The sequence below is a fragment of the Numida meleagris genome, chromosome 2 (assembly GCF_002078875.1).
Source record: "Numida meleagris isolate 19003 breed g44 Domestic line chromosome 2, NumMel1.0, whole genome shotgun sequence".
NCBI lineage: Eukaryota > Metazoa > Chordata > Aves > Galliformes > Numididae > Numida > Numida meleagris.
Window position 1 is genome coordinate 3,320,611 of NC_034410.1, and position 21,280 is coordinate 3,341,890.

Here is a 21,280-nt window from a genome sequence, read left to right on the forward strand (position 1 = left end):
TGTGAACATGTATTTTTGAGGAGGAAGCACAGGAAGAGTAAAGTTTCATCAAAAATCTTTGGCAAACACCTTGAGAACTCATGAAGAATTGCAACCACTGCCATCAAACCAGAACAATACATTAGTTTCTCAAAAACGAGGTCAAATATCCCACTAGTTTTATGGCTTTGTTGCTCTCTTTTTTTCATGGTGTAATAAAAATAAATAAAAAAAGAAGTTTTGTTCTTATATACATTAACTACATTATATATTTTATATGCAGCCCAAGACAATCCCTCTTCACTCAGTGTGGCCCAGGCAAGCCAAAATGTTGGACACCCATGGACTAGAGGTTCCAGTCGGTTACAAAAAGAGCTGTTTAAAATATGCATTGGGGGTTCAAAAAGGAAGCTGCAAAAAGTCTTTCATTAGTATACAACTGATAGTTCTGATATCATATAAAACATGTATATATATATATTCTTCTTAAATATTGGTTTCAGCACAGGGGGAAGTAGGTCTGGGCAAATATGAGATGTGAATAGTACCAAAGAGAGAACCAGAGTTCAGAAAAAAAGATTCTAGTAAACAAGTTGTCAACAGTTTACGGGCGTTAGGCCCGATTCCGTGACAAAGGGGACGGGGGACCCAAGGGCCCACGTCCCGGGAAAAGGGGAAAGGGGAAAAGGGTAGGGAGATGGCTCTGAGAGCAAGGAACAGCGGCAACAATCTGAGGAGAAACAAACTAATTTACTAAATAAAATATCGGAATGCAAAACAACACACTATAATACAATATAATTACAATTTAAGCTGATAAATCCAATACAGAGAGAGAGAATGTCCCAAAATCAAGGTAGGCCTTACTCTACTACCGACGATAAGACGGCTGGAGAGCGAGGTGCTGCCAAGACGAGAGACGACGGAAAAAGGGACGAGGTCTCGTGATCTGCAAGTTTTTATACTGCGAGCTTCTATCTTTTCCCTCCGGCTGGAAAATGGTAACAAAGGAGCAAAGTACCGTGGGGACTGTAGTAGTCCTTCTCTTCTGAGAACTAGGTATGTCCACTACATGATGTTATGATGTGGAATACCAATAACCGAAAATCACAAAACCATGACACAAGTATTCTGTCCCTCTCACATGAAATATCCAACCAGTTTAGTCCAGTAAATTTAAAGTAACACTGATATCCTCTTTAGAGCTGTTCCACTTAACTGCATCGAGTTATTCTCATGTTCTGAGAGTGATGGTTTTACTACAAACAAGAAATATTTATAGAGCCAGATCGGAAAACATCACTGATTGAGAGAGCTTAGAGGCCAGGAGTTAGAAACTCAGTGCAAAATTCTGCTATCTGCTGATCATCTACTTTCCTTGGAGGGTGCAGCTATTTCAGGAAGCCATGGCCCATTGGGCCACATATTAGGTGTTAGCATTTAACATCCCCCTATTTTAGAAGCCTTTATCATAATTTTATAGGGCTGATTTAAGACATTGGCTAGGTGGAAAATCCATGATTTGGGTTTTGAGAATGTGAGCTCAGTCTGCTACCTCCTGCTATGCACAGGATATATTTGGATTGATCGGTTGGATCACGTGTTTATTAGCAGGTGCATGTATTTTAAAGAGAACTGTGATTTACTGGACCGGTGCTCAGATGTTCGCATAATACTTTAGAGTTAAATATTTTAATAGCACTGTTGCTCATTAATTGATGTCCTCACCAAAAGCTGCTTAAAGCATATAATGTTTACATCTCTTGGTTTTCTCCTGAAGAAGAGTTGAAAGCTTGTGTAAAAAGAGACTTGCAATCTGTTGGTTTCAAGAATAGCTGAGATGTGCAACTTCGTTTTAGCTCAGCCTGCCTTCTCCTTGCATATCATCCCTGGTGTTCCCCATCTGATTTCCCGTGGCATCCAGACTCTACAGACTGAGTCGTGCTACAGTGCTACACACTGGCACAGGCAGGCAGCACCTAAAGGTGAAACAAACCCCTTTCTGCTGTTCATCTGCTCATACTCCGGTAGTATCATGGCCAAGGCCTGTGCCTGCAGTGCATATGATGAACAATCAGCAAGATTCTGCCCTAGACTACGGAAGCACCAACCCTTAGTGTTGGTTAGATGCAGCTAAATAGGATCTGGATCCTTGTTTGATTTTTTTTTTTTTTTTTTGGACCAAGACAGGCCAGGATGGAAGATAGGAACGGGGAGGAATGGGGTCTATCTCTGTTTCCCATTCGAAAACTGTGGTTTGTAGATATATAGGCAGAGAGCAGCTATGTTAAAACTATCTAGATATACACAGAAATTAGCTGATTTGTCCAAGTCTAGGTCTGTGTAAGAGCCATGGATTGAGTTGGCTCAGATGCCAACAGATTTACTACACAGCGCGCCCTATGGTGCTCTTTCTCCACCCAGATAAGCTTTCCATCTGGTTTGCTTACCTACTTCCAGTGAATATCGCCTCTATTGCTATATTCATTTTGATCCATTTGTCACTCGTGGTTAAGCAACATTTAAATTAATAACAAGAGTTTTGGCAAGAAAGCCATTCATTGCACGCAGGATGAAGCATGGGCCACACTTCTGTCCCCAGAAAGATTAGGAGGTTATGGGTGGTTGCTGGGTACCAGAGGTGTTGGATAAGTCTTATTTTGTGGCTTTTTTAGAAATCTTCCTTTACATGAGCGTTGCGATTGTGTGCGTTCTCCATTCGTACTGGGAAAAAGGAGGTGATTTGTAAAGACCCTACCAGAGAAAAAGATTCTAAATGCATAACATTGGCTAAGAGGTGAAGGACTCCTTTTTCCTGAACTCGTTCCTTGATGAAGAACTTTCAGTTCTTCGTCATTCACATACATTTTTCACTCTCAAATTTTATTCTCAGTGAGAATTGCCACCATTTGGAGATTGCATTTTACACTTCATAAATCTTGAAGTGTCCAGAATTGACAGCAGCACACACGGGTATATGTGAGAGCACATGCACACATTATTCATAGCACTAGCTGGATAGAGAGAGTTACTTTTCACTTCCAGTAATTCTCAGCTAAGGCAATCTCACAGCCATAAATTCCCTGCAGAAAATATGCTAAAACTTAGGCGAGAAATGAGAAATGCTTAATTCTGTAAGTGCAAATGTATTCAGCTTTAGTTTTGTGAGCAAAATACATCTCGTAATTTTTTTTATTTCTTTTTATCCCCATCTCATTTTATTGCAACCACACTTTAGAGTGGCAGGAGCTTCTGAACAGGGGGCTTTTAGTTGCTACAAGAAAGCAATGCTGAGAGCCCTGGCTCTTCCTAAATTCCTTTTGACGGAGGCTTGGCTGACCCACAGTCCCCGTGGAGTCACATTTGTGCCAGCGGATTGTTACATCCCCACCACCCATTTCTCTACTGGTACACATCTACAGGCATTTCTTGAACCCATGACAATGCCATTTGAAAAGCCAAGCATCAGGCCAGCAACTCAGGTGAAAGAACTCCTCGGAGGAGCTCTTGTTGTGATCCTCGTCCTGCTGCTCTGCAGTTTCATTTTACTGTTCTGAGTAAATAGTAACAGGGCCTTACCTGCTGGCTGCATCACTCTACACGTGTGCTTATCACATGTGTAATAATATCATGACGTGTAATAATACACATGCAATTATCCTTATTTCCTTATCATTTCATGACCGATGGAGAAAAAGCCAATTTCCTTCGCTGTGTCATTTGCTAGATGGTTTTATGACTTTATTTACTGCTTTAGGTAGGGTTTGTCTGCAAAGCATATTGTTTCTTCCATTGTGTCTCTCCCAGGACTAAGGTCTCCCTGCAGAATCATAGAACCCTTAGAGTTGGAAGGGACCTTCAAAGGCCCCCTGGTCCAACCCTGCTGCAATGAACAGGGACACCCACAGCTCCATCAGGTGCCCAGGCACGGTTGCAATTATATAGCAGGTGCTTTTCTAAAAAAAGCAGTGTCACCTCATCTTGCAGCCCAGTGGGAATGGGGAATGGCTCCACCTTCGAGGGTGGAAGGTGTCTGTGCCATGCAGCAGTGATATCTCAGTGCTGGCTGGCTCCCCAGCTGTGAGCTCACAGCTGTAGTCACGTCTCACACTTGACTGTGCCTCTGTTTCGCTGGGGAAACAGCACGAGCATTTCTCTATAGAGAAGAGTTGCTTTCACGTTAATTTAATCACAAAGCATTTTAATCTTCAGGAGCCTCTTCACGTCTCAGAGGAAGAACAGCGTGGCCCAACGTACCACTCTGCATCTCAGAGGAAGGTGAAGAGGACGCATGGGACCAGCATTGCCTTCTGTGGGAGATCAAGAGGTGGATAACTCCTACGGCCCAAAATTGCAGGAAGGAGCAAAAAGCCCCAGTGGTTGCTGCTCTGACCCTGCATCCTGCCTCTGTCAGGCGGCACAGTGCTGAGTGCCCACACCTGATGGGGAGCAGCTGTCACTTCCAGCCATGTCTAATGCAGCTTTCTTCTTCCCCTCCCCCCAAACAGAAATCCTTACAAGTTTAATTCAGAATCAGCTCCATCTGGCATGAAAAATAGTGATACGTGATGCACAAGCCCTTCCCATACAGGGTGGAGGAACCGCTGCGTGCTTTTGGATGGCCAAACCCTACACCAGGCCGTGTGGGAAGAGGAAACCGGTGGGACTGAACAAAGCAGAATGTGAAGTGAGATGCACTTCCGTCCTGGAAAATAACTCGTACAAATGTTGCCGAGAAGAACGTGATTTTGCAAAGATGTTTCCCAGGTCCCAAGACTTGATTTCAGTCAGAGTGGCGATGGACTCAGATCTCACCGAGGTGTTAAAATCACCTTAGTGTTGTGTGTAAGCCATCAGAAATCCCTCTGCATTTACAGACTCGGCAGCAATTACCTGATTCTGAGCAGATCGCCGATATTAATTAGGAAAAACTCCGTGGGCAATTGCCCCATTTGGACACCGATTCTATTCTCCTCATATGCCTTTACGAAAGCGCTGGGGCAGCCTCCCCACTGGTGTGCACTGAAGTATTTCAGAAAGGATTTGAAATACACTTTCCTTCTCCATGATCGTTCTCATCAACAACAAGAAAGCCATCACTTGGATTCCAGCACATCACCGTCAGTCACAGAAACGCTCCTCTGCCATACAGAAGGAGAGGGAGCAGTCGGAATGATAGTATTTAAAATCAATTCTATAGGGAGCTCTCAAGCAATAGCAACCTTTGCTGCTGCCATTCATTAGAGGTGCTTATTGTTGAACGTGTAAAGAGAGCCATAATTATTGATTGCTCGGCAGAGCGAAGGTGACAGCTGGTAAGAAGTATTAACACCTCGCAAGAAGAAGCGAATGAGAAATCACTTTTCAGAGAGTGGGTTTATTCTGGAGATAGATTGCAATTTTACAGCCCTCAAGAAAATTAAGTGTAGGAGCAGAAAGGTCTGCTTGCACTTTATGGCTGAAGAAATACGGAGATACAGCGCATTGCTTGTGTGTTAGCATTCATCAGTGAATGCTGAGCGTTAACATGGAGACATTGTGGTTATCCCAAGCCATCAGCTTCTCTGAAACAACAGCTGGTTTATGTCTTCATCCATAATTTTTTTAGTGCGTTTGCTGTCCACTGTACAAATGATAATTGTGACAAACATTGGGAAAGAGACCCGTGCCTTTAGGTCTTGCAAATATTTCAGTGACCTATGTCATAAATTTACCGGAGAAGAAAATTCAGGGGGACAAATCAACAGGCCTGGGTCAAATATAGCAAATGGTTCTGGCTTGAAAAATATGGAAAAACATGACCAGCAAAGCACTCCAACCAGATTTGCTGAAGAGAACATTTCGGTATTTCATTTGGAGGATGGCATTTTGAATTGAAGATTGACCATAAAAAATAATGGTGTTAATCGCCTCAAACTCACGGAACATCTCATTTTGGTTCAAGAAAAATGTTTCAAAACGAGCTCAAAAGATTCCTTCTTCCTGTCCATTTCCTTTTCAGTTCAGCAGGGTGGAAAAAAAAAATAAAAATGAATACATTCTTGTCTCTCTGCGCTCATCCCCAGAGCTGAAACTTCCACACTCGGGGCCAGACCTCTGTGCTTCACAGTATTCCGCATTTAGTCCATCAGGTTGCCCTGGGGTAGCTGTATGATTAGCACTACAGATCCCAGCCACAGCATCACCAGGAAAGACTGAATAATTGCAATAGTAGGAATGATTATAATTTACAGTAGGATATTGTGGATATAAACAAGACTAACATCCCATAATTTCAGATCTGTGACCTGAATTACCTGTCCAGACTCTCTGTGGCCAACTGGACAAAGACAGATGTACCTTGGGAGGGCATCTCACGTAGCTTTTCCCATCTCACATGGGGTGAGATGGCTGCAGAGGGGACAAGCTGAGGCACAAATAGGCACATAGCATATAGGCAGATGATGGTCACCCTGGTGATGGGGAGAACCCATCCTTGATGGCTGCTCAGATGTGGTACTAACATGGTTTAGTGAGGAAATATTGGTGGTAGGTGGACAGTTGGACTGGATCATCTTGGAGGTCTTTTCTAACCTTGGTGATTCTACGGTTCTATGCTCTATGCTTGTCCACAGACTCAATACCCTGAGTCTTAACCTTAGCATGGGTCTTCATAGAGTTATTGCTGGCTTTGCCTAGGTCTCACCTGTCCGCTTGTCATTACTGGGTATCCAATTGATTCTCACTGAGCCAAATGCAGCAGTTCAAGTAACCTAAACAGTGAGTACTGTGTCATTCAGTGCCTCGGGGGTGCAACGCGACAACAGAAGCCAACAGCTTGCACACTGGTAAATAAGAGCTAATGCAGATGGTATTCTTACAGCTGCAGTTCCTTCTCCTTGGAAAATGAAAGCATCCTTCTATTAAAACATCCCTCTGGAAGTACACCTTAATGAGTTACTGGCTGGCATTTTGATTTCCTCCATCAGCGGGAAGTGAAGTTTAACACACAAACACGGCAACCTTTCCTTGTGCATTCAGCGGAACGCAATGAAGGTCAAAATGCAGTTGCTATCGTTTTTTGCTCTGGTATTACATTGTTTAACTAATGTCATAGTTGGCTGCTTATGGGTTCTTTGCACTCAAGCTGTGATTTTTGTATTTCCTGCTATGCTTGTTCATTATTGTAATACTCTGATGTCGGTAATCAACCTGTATTTTTAAAAAAGCACACAAATCTGAACACATACAGCCCAATTATTTGTGCAGAGTAATTCCTCATTGCTTCTACAACTGCGCCTGGCTGCGAGCACTCCCAGGGTGAGGTACAACTCCAAGAATGGAAGTGGTGGAATTGAAGCAGTAAAGCAGGCTTCAAACCCAAGCACTGAAGGACATTGAAGCTGTTCAGCAGTCTCGTATCTTTTATAAATTCAGCGGAGCTCAGATTCTTAAATGCCTGCCTGACTTTTTAAAAAAATGAGAACTCCAGGATTTCCAGAAAACATGTATTAGCCAGTTATTCTGAAACAATTTGCTGGCTAATGGAGGACCATTCCAAAGGAGAGAAAAAAAGGAAGTAATCGGTGCTATCAAACAGATATGAAGGCCACAAGCTGTTCTCCTGCCACACAGCAACATCCAGCTCCGCTCCACCTCCCATCCTGGGTGGAAAAAGTGCTGAAGAGATCAAAACTTTCATGAGTAGGTGCTTGAAGGGTGGTGCGATGCTTGACGATCGATTGCCACCGTGCGAAGTGTGGGTTCCATTGTGGTCATTACAGAGAATCATCATAGAATCATAGAATGGCCTGGGTTGAAAAGGACCTCAAAGATCATCGAGTTTCAACCCCCCTGCTGAGTGCAGGGTCGCCAACCACTAGACCAGGCTGCCCAGAGCCACGTCCAGCCTGGCCTTGAATGCCTCCAGGGACGGGGCATCCACAACCTCCTTGGGCAACCTGTTCCAGTGCGTCACCACCCTCGGAGTGAAAAACTTCCTCCTAATATCTAACCTAAACCTCCCCTGTCTCAGTTTAAAACCATTCCCCCCATTCCCTGAGCTCAGCACTGGAGAGGTCTCGGACCACTCCCCATCCGACTCAGACTGGTGTGGCATGGCTTTCATCCTTAAACAAAACTCTCTCATTCCCACCTCCCCAAAATGGGCTGGTGTCATCCACGTTGATTCCCAGTCTGTTCTCTCTGAAAGTTGGGAGGAGGCATCTGTACTTATCGACCTGCTGTTCAGGGGAGGAGGAAGGCCTGGTCTCCCACACGGAGCATCCTGAACTTGGGATCTTTCACTCTGCTCCTCGTGGTGTTGGCTTTTGTAAATCACCATCTGCCTGATATTGAGCACAGATGTATCTGGTTCACCCCCTTCTGGTTCAGAGCCTTCCTCAATGGATGAGAGTCGTGTTCCTGTTTGCCTGATTCTTTTTTGATTTGAATTTGTGCACGTGTTGCTGTGCAATGAGCTGGATAATAGGAGAAATCCCTCTTCACATAATACCCCATAGCCTGTTTGATCTGAGGTTGAAGAGGTTTTGGATATCCCAGAACTAATTGTTGGAGGGCCTTGTAGTCGTCTATGGGAAGTGGCTGACTTCAGCAGCAGTGAACCAGATCTGTTTGTTCCTTTGCTTCCGACAGAACCAGTGCCTCTGGATGGGTGAAAATAAACAGGCAGATACAAAAAGAACATATTGACAAAAAGGCTTAGAGAAGTTTTTTTTTTTTAAAAAAAAAGATTGATTGGATTAATTTAGGAATGGTAACATGCTAACTTTTGGGAGATATCTGACTTTCTCTGTTCAGAAAATGAAACGGTTTTCTGAACAGAACCTAATCCTTTTGCAATTAGCACGTGTCTTAAGTCCCACTCTAGTGAGTTAATGCACCTATTTTTCTCATCTTTCTAGAGGAAGTTTCTTTTAACCTTCCGCAAGGGGCGTTGGTTGTATTTTCTTTCTTCTTTAATTTGATAAAGCAAGAATAGCTCAAATCAATCATCAGAAAGGATGTCATACATAAAAGATCCAAATGAGATGGTGGGGGAAACAGAGAAGGTGGAATATTAAACATTTTCCTGGGAAAACAGGAGGGAACTGAATCACACAGCTGTGCCTTGCTGCACGATGGATCTCTCTGCTATCGTAGGGTGAGGGGAGGGGATGTGCCCCTCTGCTCTGCGCTGTGAGAGCTCACCTGGAGCACTGCATCCAGATGTGGAGTCCACAGTACAGGAGAGACATGGACCTGCTGGAGTGCGTCCAGAGGAGGGCCACAAAAATGATCCCAGGGATGGAACACCTCCCTACAAGGACAGGCTGAGAGAGCTGGGGCTGTGCAGCCTGGAGAAGAGAAGGCTGCGGGGAAACCTGAGAGCAGCCTGTCAGTGTTGAAAGGGGCTGTAAGAAAGAAGGAGACAGACTCTTCAGCAGGATATGTGGTGACAGAACAAGGGGAAATGGCTTCAAATGAGAAGAGGGGAGATTTAGATGGGATATAAGGAAGAAGTTTATTACAATAAGAGAGGTGAGGCACTGGCACAGGTTGCCCAGAGAGGTGGTGGATGCCCCGTCCCTGGAGACCTTCAGGGTCAGGCTGGACGGGGCTCTGAGCACCTGCTGGAGCTCTGGGTGTCCCTGTTCACTGCAGGGCAGTTGGATCAAATGGCCTTTAATGGACCCTTCCAACTCAGTTCTCTGACTCTATGATCCTCTTGCTCTGACAAGCTGCTTTGCAGGGCACCTGGCACCCTATCGGATGGGGTTTGCACGTTAGCATTTTCCTTCTTCTGAATTATCATCCGTGACTGACAGTTTAATTGTGCACCTAAATGAGCAATTTCAGGTTCTTGCTCAGATACCACCTTACAAGTTGAATGACGGTGATTAGCATTTGAGACCCTCAGCATTCAGTCAAACCCTACAGCATCCCCAGCAGACAAAGCCTGGAGCTGTCGTGCTATTGGAAGAGCCATCTCAGATACCAAGCACAGAGATCTTCTGCTTCCATCCAGCTGTGGTGAGGCTCTTGGCACCAAGGTGAGCACAGAGGGCAGGGAGAAGGCTCTGCCAAGGCCTCTGCATGCTTATGTGCAAGGAGAGATGGAAGGAACTGAGCAGTTTGGGCTTCAGAACCCATGCCAACCCAAGAAGACAATTGGATCCAAGGGCTGTCCTGGTGTGAGCAGATGTCAGCTAACACGACCACATCCCCAAGTGGGGACGAGGCTGGCCTGTTCCCTAGCATGAGGCATATGGTTGTACTGGATGACCTTGTAGGTCTTTTCCAACCTTGGTGATTCTATGATTCTATGATTCCAAGGCATGTGCCAGCATCACAACAGATTAATCTTAAAAGCTGAATTTCACCTTTTACAGTCCCATGACTTCAAGCCCCCGTCCATAGTGGAAGAGGATTGTTGACAGTCGCAGGATTCAGGGAAGGTTTAGAATAAACCAATTAATTCCCAGCAGCTCTACACAGGAGAGGATTTGAGCTCTGTTTGAGCACTGCTGCGCAGAGATTATCTTTCGGAGCTGTCTGCATGGCTGTGGGGAATCTCTCTCCACTGTGTCTGGGCGCAAAGAACACCTTGAATTTTGGAGTTTCCTTTGACCGCAGTAGGGTGCAGACAACTCTGTTCCTTTCAACAAACACGTTGGCTTGGATAAATCATCATGCTCTGGGAGTGAGGCTAAGGCTTGCTTTAAAAGCCACATCTCCAGCTATAGGTTGTGGTGATTTACATGGCGCAAGCAGCTTGGTGATCAGCCAACAGCCTATGAACTGGAGATAAATTGTATTAAAAAATGTATGTGTTCAAGTACTCATGCAAATTAAGGAGCGAGGAATGCATATCTGATTTTAATGGTTATTAAATAATAAAGTTATAAATATCCAGAATCCATCATAGTAATATACATCTGCATGCACAGGCGCAGACTCACGCACAGCGATCCCATAAATCTTGAATGTGCAATGGTGGCTGTAACATAGAATGGCAAAGAAAATGCTAATGATGTTGTAACAAAGAGAAGGGCAAAACAGGAACATAAATACAGAGCTTTGTTAAAGGATAGAAGGTACGGACTTGGTGTCTTATAGAAGAGCACCTCGCCTTAAGCTAGCATCTATTTGCAGCTCAATGAAGCTGTAAATATGTGCAAGCTTGATAAGGTCTGCAATTCTGTATTGTCTTATTATTTGTACGTGATAATTTATCTTTAGCTCCATTGCATCTGTAGGAAGAGAAGCAATGGTATTTCTCAGACTGCACTCTTTGCTGCTTGGCGACCTCTGTCAGGCTCCGTGCTCAGCTTTCACGTGTTGCTAATTGAACGAGACAAGCCTCATGAATCACTGAACCCAGAGTCAGGTTTTAATTAAACTCAGCGGTTGTAGCCAGTGAAAGCTAAAGGGCTCAGCCTGGAGAGGGGAGGTTGGTGGCCTCCCGTGTGATAGTGCCAGCTCTCACCTTCAAAACAAGGTCTCTTAGACTTGGTTAAGCCAATTCCCTAGCATCAAAAGAGCTAATGACACTGCAAAAGAAGGGAATGCATAGCTCCATTAGACTCTCCTGATGATCCTAATCTGCTTGGCTGCTTGAAGTCTTTTGCCTCAGAGGGCAATCCACAGCAAGGCCAGGTGGGAAGGTGAAGGAGCTCACAGTCCCTGCTGTGCTGTGGAAAGATGCCAACATTTGAGAGCATCGGGCGCATGGAAAATGGACAGCCCTTGTATTTCTCTTGAAGAACGTGCTAGGAAAAAGGCCCAGCACCACTCTGAGACCCTCCTCTATGTCTGAGGAACCCCCAAATGACCTTTCACTTCCTCACCATCACCAAAAGAAAAACGACCCAAGGAAAAATGTGTGAGTTCCTCAACCCAAGGAGAACATCTGCACTGTCACGCTGCCGGTCTAGAAGATTTATTTTGTGCATGAGAGGAATCAGTCAAGGGGCATGCTCTCTGGGATGCTGAAACCCAGAGAGGGATGACTTGTGTCTGCAGAACTTGTAACCACAGCCAACAGTGCTGATAAGGGGAAAGTGTCAATTAAGGCTGAGAGATCTGCCATGCTTGCACAGCAGGTCAGGAGCGGAGCTGTGAATGGAGCCCAGATGGGTTTCAGGGCTGGATCAGGCTGGCCTGCTTCTTTTAGAGGTCATAAGTTCAACCCACATTTGCATTATCCTGGACAGCACAATGAGAGAGTTCAGAACGGAGGGCAAATCAAAGGCACTGGAGATCTGCAGGCTACGTAATGCAAACACAGTAAATCCTGGGTATTTACATCCCCTGGAATCAGAGGCATTTAGCTCTTGGTTGCATTTGGTGGGGGAATGAGCTGCTCTTTTAATCCAGTCTTGAAAAGAGCAAAACCAGAACACGGCGTCAGGATCTTGACCTGCTGCAAATTGTGTCACAGTGAAAGGCTCCGCGCAGGGGCAGGCAACTCTGCCATACAATTTGTCTGGGCAACACTGCTGGGCCTCCACCATAAGGGCCCTCCCTCCAGCCCTGTAGGACGTTCCAGTTTAAAAGGGATGGAATTGTTGTCCACCGGCGAGCAGCCTAACAGAGAGGAGAGATGTGCCCTTCTCTCCTTGTCTCACTCTGCTTCAGCTTACCTTGAACTGCCATAAGGACGTGAGATTGGTGCCAGAAGCTGAGCCTCAATTGTTATGAAGAATTCAGCAGGAAGCAAATGAGGAAAGGACCAGGCTGGGCAGGGCTCTGAGACCTGATGGAGCTGTAGGTGCCCCTGTTCACTGCAGGGGAGTGGGACTAGATGACCTTTAAGGGTCCCTTCCAGCTCAAACAACTCTATGACTGATTCTAGGAAAGGTTCAAAAGCTTAAGCAGGATCACAGGGATCCAAGCAATCAGTTTGGTTGCGTTTATAACCCCCTATAAAGGTCCAGCTGCCTGATTCACAGACAAACTGGAGCCCACACTGGGTTACACCTAGTTCATCTCTTTGGTAGCTGGTGGGACTCCACTGTGGGTAAGCAGCACAGGGGAGGGTTGTGTATCAACCTTCGTTAAACCACTTCAAACCACCTGAGGTGCCTCATTTCAATTATCCATTTAAAAATAGAACTGTTTTTCATTCCCAGCTCTGCTGATTCCTGCCTGCTTTATTTCAGAATCGTTTTGAGGCTGAGAGGCAGAATGTGTCTAAGGAGGATTTAGCTCAACAGATGCTTATCTGGCTGCTTCTCTTCCGTGCTTGAGATGCTATAAGCTATCTTGCACAGGCTGAGCTTTTAAAAATGGGTCACCAGGTAATCAGTCAGTGGGGAAATCCACAGATATAGCGGGGAAGCCTGCAAATATAAGCATGCTGAAGAACAAAGCAACGCAAAGCCTCAGCCAAAGTGAAGCTTGCTGGAAACGTGGAGGAGAACGTGAAAGAACACAATTTAATATCTCTGTGGGGTTTGTCTTCAGGCCGGGGAGAATACATGGAAAAGGTGATTGTGTCTGACAGCCGCTCTGAGAGCTTCAGGGATTTTTGCTGCCGTAGGTTTTGTTCTTTTTAATTGGCTGCCTTTATTTTGTTGGTTTGGTTTTTAGCCGCTTTCAGGTAATTCATGCGGACACCTGCAATAGAGGCATTTCAGGAGTACAAATCCATATGTGAAAATGAACTGGGCTTAATGCGCTTCTCCAGCAGTCGATAAAACGAGGGAAAAACACAGAGAAACCGTGAATGTTGAGAATCTTCACAGGTCTGAAAAGCCTGGGCTGTGATTTTAAGTAACAGGGGACAGATGAGGAGCTCATCACTTCTAACGATTCCCATTTGGTTCTGTGATTGCCTGTTCATTCCCCACACCCGAAGGAGCACGAGGGCACGCAGAGGGACACGGAGCCCAAAAAACTCAGTGGAAAGAAGCCCTAGCACAGCTCTAGCCCTAGGGTAAGGGGTGAAATAAAAGAGAGGAAAAGGGGTATGGGGAGTCTGGGGAGGAACAAGCATGGGAAAATAGAAGGATGAAGAGATAAGCGGGGCAAGTCACGTGTAATAAGGCCTGGTCATGTTTGTCCAGGCTGGTGCAGGTTGTTCTGCCACGTTAAAATCCACTTCTGCCTTGTGTCTTGGATGATGGACTCCCTGTTCTGCAGGAACACATGCCTACAGGCTCTGAGTATGGGAACTGGAGTCACATACTCCATAGGCGTGCCTGTGTTGTGTGGGTGTGCGTGTCAAAGTGTGGTCACTAGTGAACATCCAGCTAGGCTGGTGTGGAGCTTAGGAGTCAGATATTGGGGTGACCATAGGTCTGGGCCTATCCTGGAGAGAGCAGAGGCTAACAAGGTGGCTGCTGAAGGGATGAGAGCATCCAAGCCTGTTACTGCAGAGCCCACACGCTCTGAAGGTCTACTAAGGGACCCTGCACGTGTGCATGTGTCTGCAGAACTTCTAGCTGTCTGAAGCCAGCTACTGGAAGGATCCCTATGGAATGTAAGTATAGCTCTAGGACGATTCTTGCTTCCGGCAATCTGTTTTGTGTGCTGGAGTAACCACTCTTCCCTTGATTTTCTTTTCCAGCATTACATTCTCCAGTGCCCATCCCCTGATGGCCTCCTCTTGGACAAATTCCATCATAATGTCCTGGAGCTATCTTACCAACTGATGCTTTGTCTTCTGCTGCCGTTCCCCATCCAGTAGTTTCAGTCCATTCAGAAATACCACTGCAGTGATACCAGGTGCCACCACATTACTTCCCAGCAGTTGGATCATCCTTACCCTCCAAAAAGTGTTTGCCCCAGCTTGATTGATCGAAGGAAAGCTGTAAAGGACAAACCTGCAATGACTCCCCACAGCCATCCATCTAAAGGTAAAATTACTGTTTCTGAACTCTGAATACCCATTTGACATTTTTAAGGATTGTTTTGAGGCTTGGAGGCAGGCACAATTTAAGAAGGAATTAGGCAGATATTTATCTGGCTGTCTCTGTCTAATTTCATTCCTGAAAGCTAATGCTCTCTGTTGTCTGGCTACGAGTCTTTTAAATGAGGAATTTAATGTTGCTGTGGATTGGTCTTTTTTTTCTTTAAACGAAGTTATTATTTCACAATGCATTACTGAGCTATTCTGACATAATCTTCAGTTTCTTACAATAAATTAACCTTAACTGGCTGTGGCTAAACTCCAAATTCCATACAGTAAGGCGGAATCTATTTCTTTATTATACCAGCATAGGCAGATTATTGAAGGTATAGTTTCAAGTCATTATTTAGGGCTCTGATTTAACAAAGTTTCTGAGCACTTCTTTAAGTGCTCTGCGATATGAGAGTTATGGTGGTTATGCACCTTTTGTATGGGAAATAACACCTGGAGGTTGGAGAGCACTCTGATAAATAGGTTATCTCAGGATAGAGATAGAGAAGCAGGGCAGCTTCTGCAGATGGTTTCTGTCTTTCTTCCCTTATGAGTTCTGCTATGGAAATGGGAAAGAAAATGGAAGCACTTTCCAAGTTAAGCCATGCCTGGTTAGACTGCATCTGTAGTTATAGTGTACGCATCCGCTCAGTGCTTGGAGACCTTTGGTGAACAGTGTGCACCAGGAGTTCAATAAAATATTCAGAGTGTGCAAAGGGTTTCAGTTCTGAGATACAGGTTTGTCTACGCTTGAGTGCCCAATGTTTTTATTGCCTAGTTCAAACAAGACATTGATAAATTCCTGGTCTGGAAGCCAGGAGTATCAGACAGCTGCTGGGGAGAAAGGCAGCCAACTGGAAGCCACCACTGATCTGGCCTAAAACATGAAAATCTCTGTCCTTGGAGATACTCAGAACTCAGACAGACAACGTTCTGGGCAGCCTGGCCTTGCTTCCAAGTCCTCTCTCAGTGTGAGGTCAGAATGGAGAGCGCTAGAGGTCCTTGCCAACCTGGGTCGTTCAACTGGGATTGACCCACAATATCGAGCTGCCATTGTGAAGGGTAATCTCTGTAATCAAATGACACAGCCCATAGCTATGGGAGAAACAAGATCTAGACGAAAAAGCTCTCTCTGAGACGTCTCTCTTGGGAATGGGGGACATGCCTAACCTAACTTACAGTATCTCCTCATTTTCTCTCCTCCATTCATAAAGTACTGTTTTCTCAAGCTATTGCATTTAATGGTTTAATATCAAGGATCTGCCAATCACTGAACACCACCTTGGCAGTTCACACAATTTTTCCCAGGTTACTCAATGGGAGCGTGGATAGGTGTTTTAAAATGATCCCTAGACACTGCATTGGGCAAAAACTAGATATGTGAGAATGCAAATAGATACAAACCAAAATTAACAAAACATTCCTTTCCAAAAAATGCCAAAGCAGGATGTTTCCACAGCACTAGAGTTCCTGTTCTCTGTGTTTTCTCCTGCAAAAAAACCCCAAGATTTTACGTTTTTTACAGCCTAACTTCTCGGGAAATTTCCATTTTGATCTGACAGTATATTTGAATGGAACACACATTGGTTTGGAATGGAGCTAACCTACTGATGGTGCCTTAAAAAGCGACAACAGAGAGGAGAGAGCAGAATGAGCTGTGCCCATACCGTAGATCTTTGTGTTCTTCACCCCAGGTCTCTGTTAAAGCAGGTAACAATGGGTTAGATTTAAAGACAGGTTGTTTTCTTCTCTCCTCCATATATGTTTGAAATCAATTCTAGGTCAGCCATCTACTAATCCTGCAGTGATCTTTGAGAACTCGGAACAAATAGAAGCTTTCCTGAAAGGCTCCTGTTGTTTCCTGCAGCAATTTCCGACTCAGAGTCAATAAATTAATTCAGTCTTGTGCTCAGCAAGAAGTTCGAGCTCAGCTCCAAAAAGTACAAATGCACAACCCGTCGTTGCTGCTGTAAGCACTCTGTGTGCTGCTAGAATGCCTTCATACCGGGCTGCAAAAGTCTCTAGGGATGTATGTAAGTAGCTCCAAAAGTAATGCCTCCTGTTTATTTCCATGGAAACTATGGCAGATACAAACAGCACTATTTGATAGAGCAAATTCTCTGCTACAACATGTCATTTTTCAGCATGGTCACCGGAGTCACCATCCCTGGAGGTGCTGAAGAAAAATGGAGATGTGGCACTGAGGGACATGGTCAGTGGGCATGGTGGGGATGGGTAGACAGTTGGACTAGATGATCTTAAATATCTTTTCCAACCTTAATGTTTCTATGATTCTAAGAGCCATGGCCATCCAGAACGTGGTTTGTCTTTCACGTTGCTGTCACCACTGCTGAAATGCACCACCACCCCTCCCCGTGCTCACATCCATTGTTTGGTCTCCATAAATGCTCAGTAAGCATCAGTGAATGTCAGTGGATGCCATCGTCTCTGCATGGAGGGACTCGGCAACGCACCTTTGTTTCACATACTCTTGCTCTTGAGAAAGGCTCCTGGCCCCCATTGCTTCTTTTCAGCCTTCTGAAGGAGGAATGGACACAAGGAGAGGAATGCCAGATTCTGGGAAGCAAACCTTCACTGTAATGCGCTTTTTGTCCTCGGATTTTGCTTTTAATACTGTGGAAGAATCTGCTGCAGCTTCAGAGGTTTAAGAGGAATTTGTTTAAAGACTACAAATGAGTATTTAGGGGCTTGAGCCAGATAATATTCAAGCAAGCTGGTGGAATCAGTGAGGTCTGAGCTGGGTTCATGGCAGAGGTAGAGCAGAACATTGTGAATGTTGGTGATGCCTTTTGGAATAGAGAGGAGTTAAAAATCAACAGGTTTCCTGGCCTCTAAGCCACCATGTTACATCTGAAGCCCAGCCAGGATGCAATGGCAAAAAGCAAGAGCTGATTTTTTTCTTCCTTCTGTCACTGAGGTTCAGTGTTAAGTGCTCTTTGTGGATGGTCTCATAAGGCAGTAAACTGGAGGGACAAAAGATTCTGGCTTTGTATTTCTGTCCAGGTGACAGTATCAGTAATTCAAAGGAGACACAAAGCTCCAAGTCAGAAGCCAGCTGATAAATATGTGTTGAAATGGTTTCATGCTGTCCTGAAGAGTTGGTGAGAGTGCGTATACCTCTCCAGCAAACTGACCCTTAATGACAAAGGAGCTTTATTTCCCTACCAATCCCCACAGTGCAAGTACTGATCTCACCTTGCACACCTGGCTTTCCAAGTGAGCAGCATCGCTCTGCCACACAGCATTACACTTTGGAGTAGTTTGCAAGTGTTTGATGCTCTGTCAGCTCCTGTTCTCGTATTCCTGGAGTGCCTACCAAAGGATGAAGATCTCCTCCATGCTCGCATCACACCAGGGTGTTACATTAGGAGGTTGCCCTGCATTGTTCAGATGTCCTCTGAAATCACAGAATCATGGGATCATGAAGGGTGAAAAAGACCTCTCAGATCCCCAAGTCCCACCCCAGTGCACCCCATGCCCACTGACCGCATCCCTCATGGACCACATCTCCATGGTTCTGGAACACTTTCAGGGATGGTGCTGCAAAACATGCCCAAGCCAACAGCCAGTAATCATCTTTTCTCACCTGTGGGTCTTAGAAAAAAAAAAACAAAACAAGCTTTACTCATGATCAGAGAAGTTGTCCTTCCCAGCTTTTGCTGATACATATGGAACACGCTTTGCATAGAAATACCAGCATGGAAGTCTGCAGACTGAAAGTTAGGGAATTCTATTTCCTATTCCTGAGCACAATGTTGAAAATCTAATAACTGCTGTTTTGGAAAACCTGATTTGTATGGAAATTATCTGTGACTTTGTAACAGCACAGCAGGGGAAAAAAAAAAACACAAAAAGGTCTGAAAACAAAACAAAAAGTATCGAGTGTCCATGTGGCTTTCTTTGTGGAAATTTCAGCAGGGGTAATTACTGAGTAACTTAATTTATCAGCAAAAGGTATTTTGGGAATCTAACGGCATATTGCCTCCTTGTTCCTGGCAGGTGTCCTTGTCTTAAAAAGAAATTAAGCGATAAGAAGCAGAAAGGGACATAAATCCTGCGAAGGAGAACAGCAGGGACTGCAGCTAGGTAGATGCCATCGGCAGATGGAATCAGATCATCTTCAAACACGTCAGGCTTCATTTTAATAGAATAAATCTGGAGAGGAGGATGGACAAATCCATCAGGAGACTGGAGAGTACGGTGGGTGTGCTCTCATCTGAGCTAGAAACCAATCCCAACACATGTAGACAGAGAGAGTTTCTTGTGGGAAGGTACAGTGCAGATGGTGCAAGTACAAGGAAATTAAAAATAGTTGAGGTACACAACCGCAGTTGGGATATTCCTGCAAGAACAGAGTAGAATCTGGAGGTCTGCTTATGTTACTTCTTGCACCTGCCATGACTTTCCACAAAGGTTATTTTCAATTGCAGGAGAAACTGTGCAGAAATAACAACACTACCAAGGTATTTTCTATAAAAGGTCTGGTATTTTGATTAATCCAGTGGAAATGGTTTTAATCTCGTAAGCTTCAGTTTAAAAGTTGATCGTGGCCTCTTATTAAAGGTTTATTCCTCTTGCTGTACAGCATGCCCGACTCATCCTTGCAATGACAAGATTCTCAGACAACAGGGCTTTGTCAAACTGAAGGGCAATGTCATTATTTTTAACTGTTTTTAGGTGGGTTATTCTCCAGCTCCAGTAAGCGAAACAAAAGCGAAGCATGGAATGGGCACGCGGTGCTCAAACCTGGGGAGCTCCCATCGGCATTTTGTACCTGCTGAGAATCAGGGGAATTTCAAGAGAAATCCAGAACTTCAAGCCACTGCAGAAGGGCTGTTTCTGGAACCTGAATTACCATTCCTTCAGCTAACTCGGGCACCTCTGACGCTGTTGGAAGTACAGCCTAAGCTGAATGCAAAGGACAAAAAGTACGCTGAATTGTTTAAAACCATATCTACACATTTTTAATTTAAAAAAATACATGATTAGCAGAAAAAAAAAATGGTGTATGAAAACATGGTTTTGGCTTTTTAATCCCATTTGGCCAAGCTAAGAGCACTAAAAAAGAGAAAAGAATTTCTCCTCGATGCATTTGGGTTGTCTCTCTCATGGAAAATGATGTCTAAAGCCCCAGAACTGGAAGACAGTTTTAGGCAGCACTGCCTGTAATTCTCCTCTAAAGACAGTATAATACAAACACCAAAAGCAGATCAGTTTCTCCTTTTATACATATATATGAAACCAGAAACTGGAAGGAAGTAACATTTTACACGTGGAAAACAGAGATCTGGCATGAGACATAGAGACTTCCAAGGCCAGGCTGGACCGGGCTCTGATGGGGCACCTGATGGAGCTGAGGATGTCCCTGCTCATTGCTGGGAGGTTGGACCAGATGGTTTTTAAAAGTCCCTTCCAACTCTAAGCTATGATTCTACCATTCTATAATAAAAGTTGAGAACAAAGTCTTCCTTACTCCACTGTAAGCTCCGGGGTGCCATCTGTCATTCATACTCGTTTCTGGTCAGCATCTCTAAGCTGCAACAAGAAGTCCTGACATTTCCAAGACCTGGCTGTGTGTCTGCACCCAGTTCCTCCCAGTCACCTCCAGCAGAAGGCTTCTTGAGCTCTCACCGTTTCTATTGGCTGCAGTTTACCTTCCAAGAGTTAGCCTGGAATATTTGGTGGTAGGAAATTCAGCCTAGCCCAGAGAGCTGCACATAGCAAAGAATGATCATTTTAGTCTAAGCGTAGAGAGTCTTGTTTTATTTGTTCAATTTTTATTTTGCCTTCAGCAGTCGGTTCTCCGCTGTTGATCTGTGTAAACCTCTCAAACAGGAAGGAGTGGTTCGGGTCTCTCCTCTTTATTGCAGACCCTGAATATTCATTTATCTTCCCCTTCAATTTCTGACACGAAGGAAAGACAAAACAGGGAATATGAAGACTGTCTTGTCTGACCCCACATAATGAGAAGCTGAACTTTCTGGATGGACCTGTTAACTTGGACTTCAGTGGCTGGACGTGAAGTGTAGATGAATTTTTGGTGTCTATTTAGCTTATTTAATTTGTAAGGGAAGGCACTATTAGTCTATTACACCCCCTGAACAATCTGATGCAGGCACCTAAATGTACTGCAGATGCTGTAAAGGGTACCAGAGTGTGTCTGAGGTCTGGATCAGAGCTGGTCCTTGATCAGGAATGAACTCATTTGAAGTGCACAGCATGAGGATCTTGACCCTTGGGCCACACTAGACGTAGCAGAGAGAGGCTTCCACACAAGAGGCAAAATGGAGAATGGCCACCAGATGTCTGAAGGATAAGTAAGTAAATAAATAGCCCATGGCTGATTCAAGACATAGAATCATAGAACTGTGGTCTTTCCTCATTGCAGAGGTGCTC

The 21,280-nt window shown here is 44.7% G+C and overlaps 2 long non-coding RNA genes across 2 annotated transcripts; both read left to right on the plus strand.

Annotated features, from left to right (window-relative positions):
* LOC110394459 lies at nt 13,575–19,910 on the plus strand. The gene is made up of 3 exons (XR_002435638.1): nt 13,575–14,443; nt 14,531–14,819; nt 19,562–19,910. It is a non-coding gene; the product is annotated as an uncharacterized LOC110394459 (long non-coding RNA).
* LOC110394460 lies at nt 15,887–16,879 on the plus strand. The gene is made up of 3 exons (XR_002435639.1): nt 15,887–15,925; nt 16,426–16,557; nt 16,645–16,879. It is a non-coding gene; the product is annotated as an uncharacterized LOC110394460 (long non-coding RNA).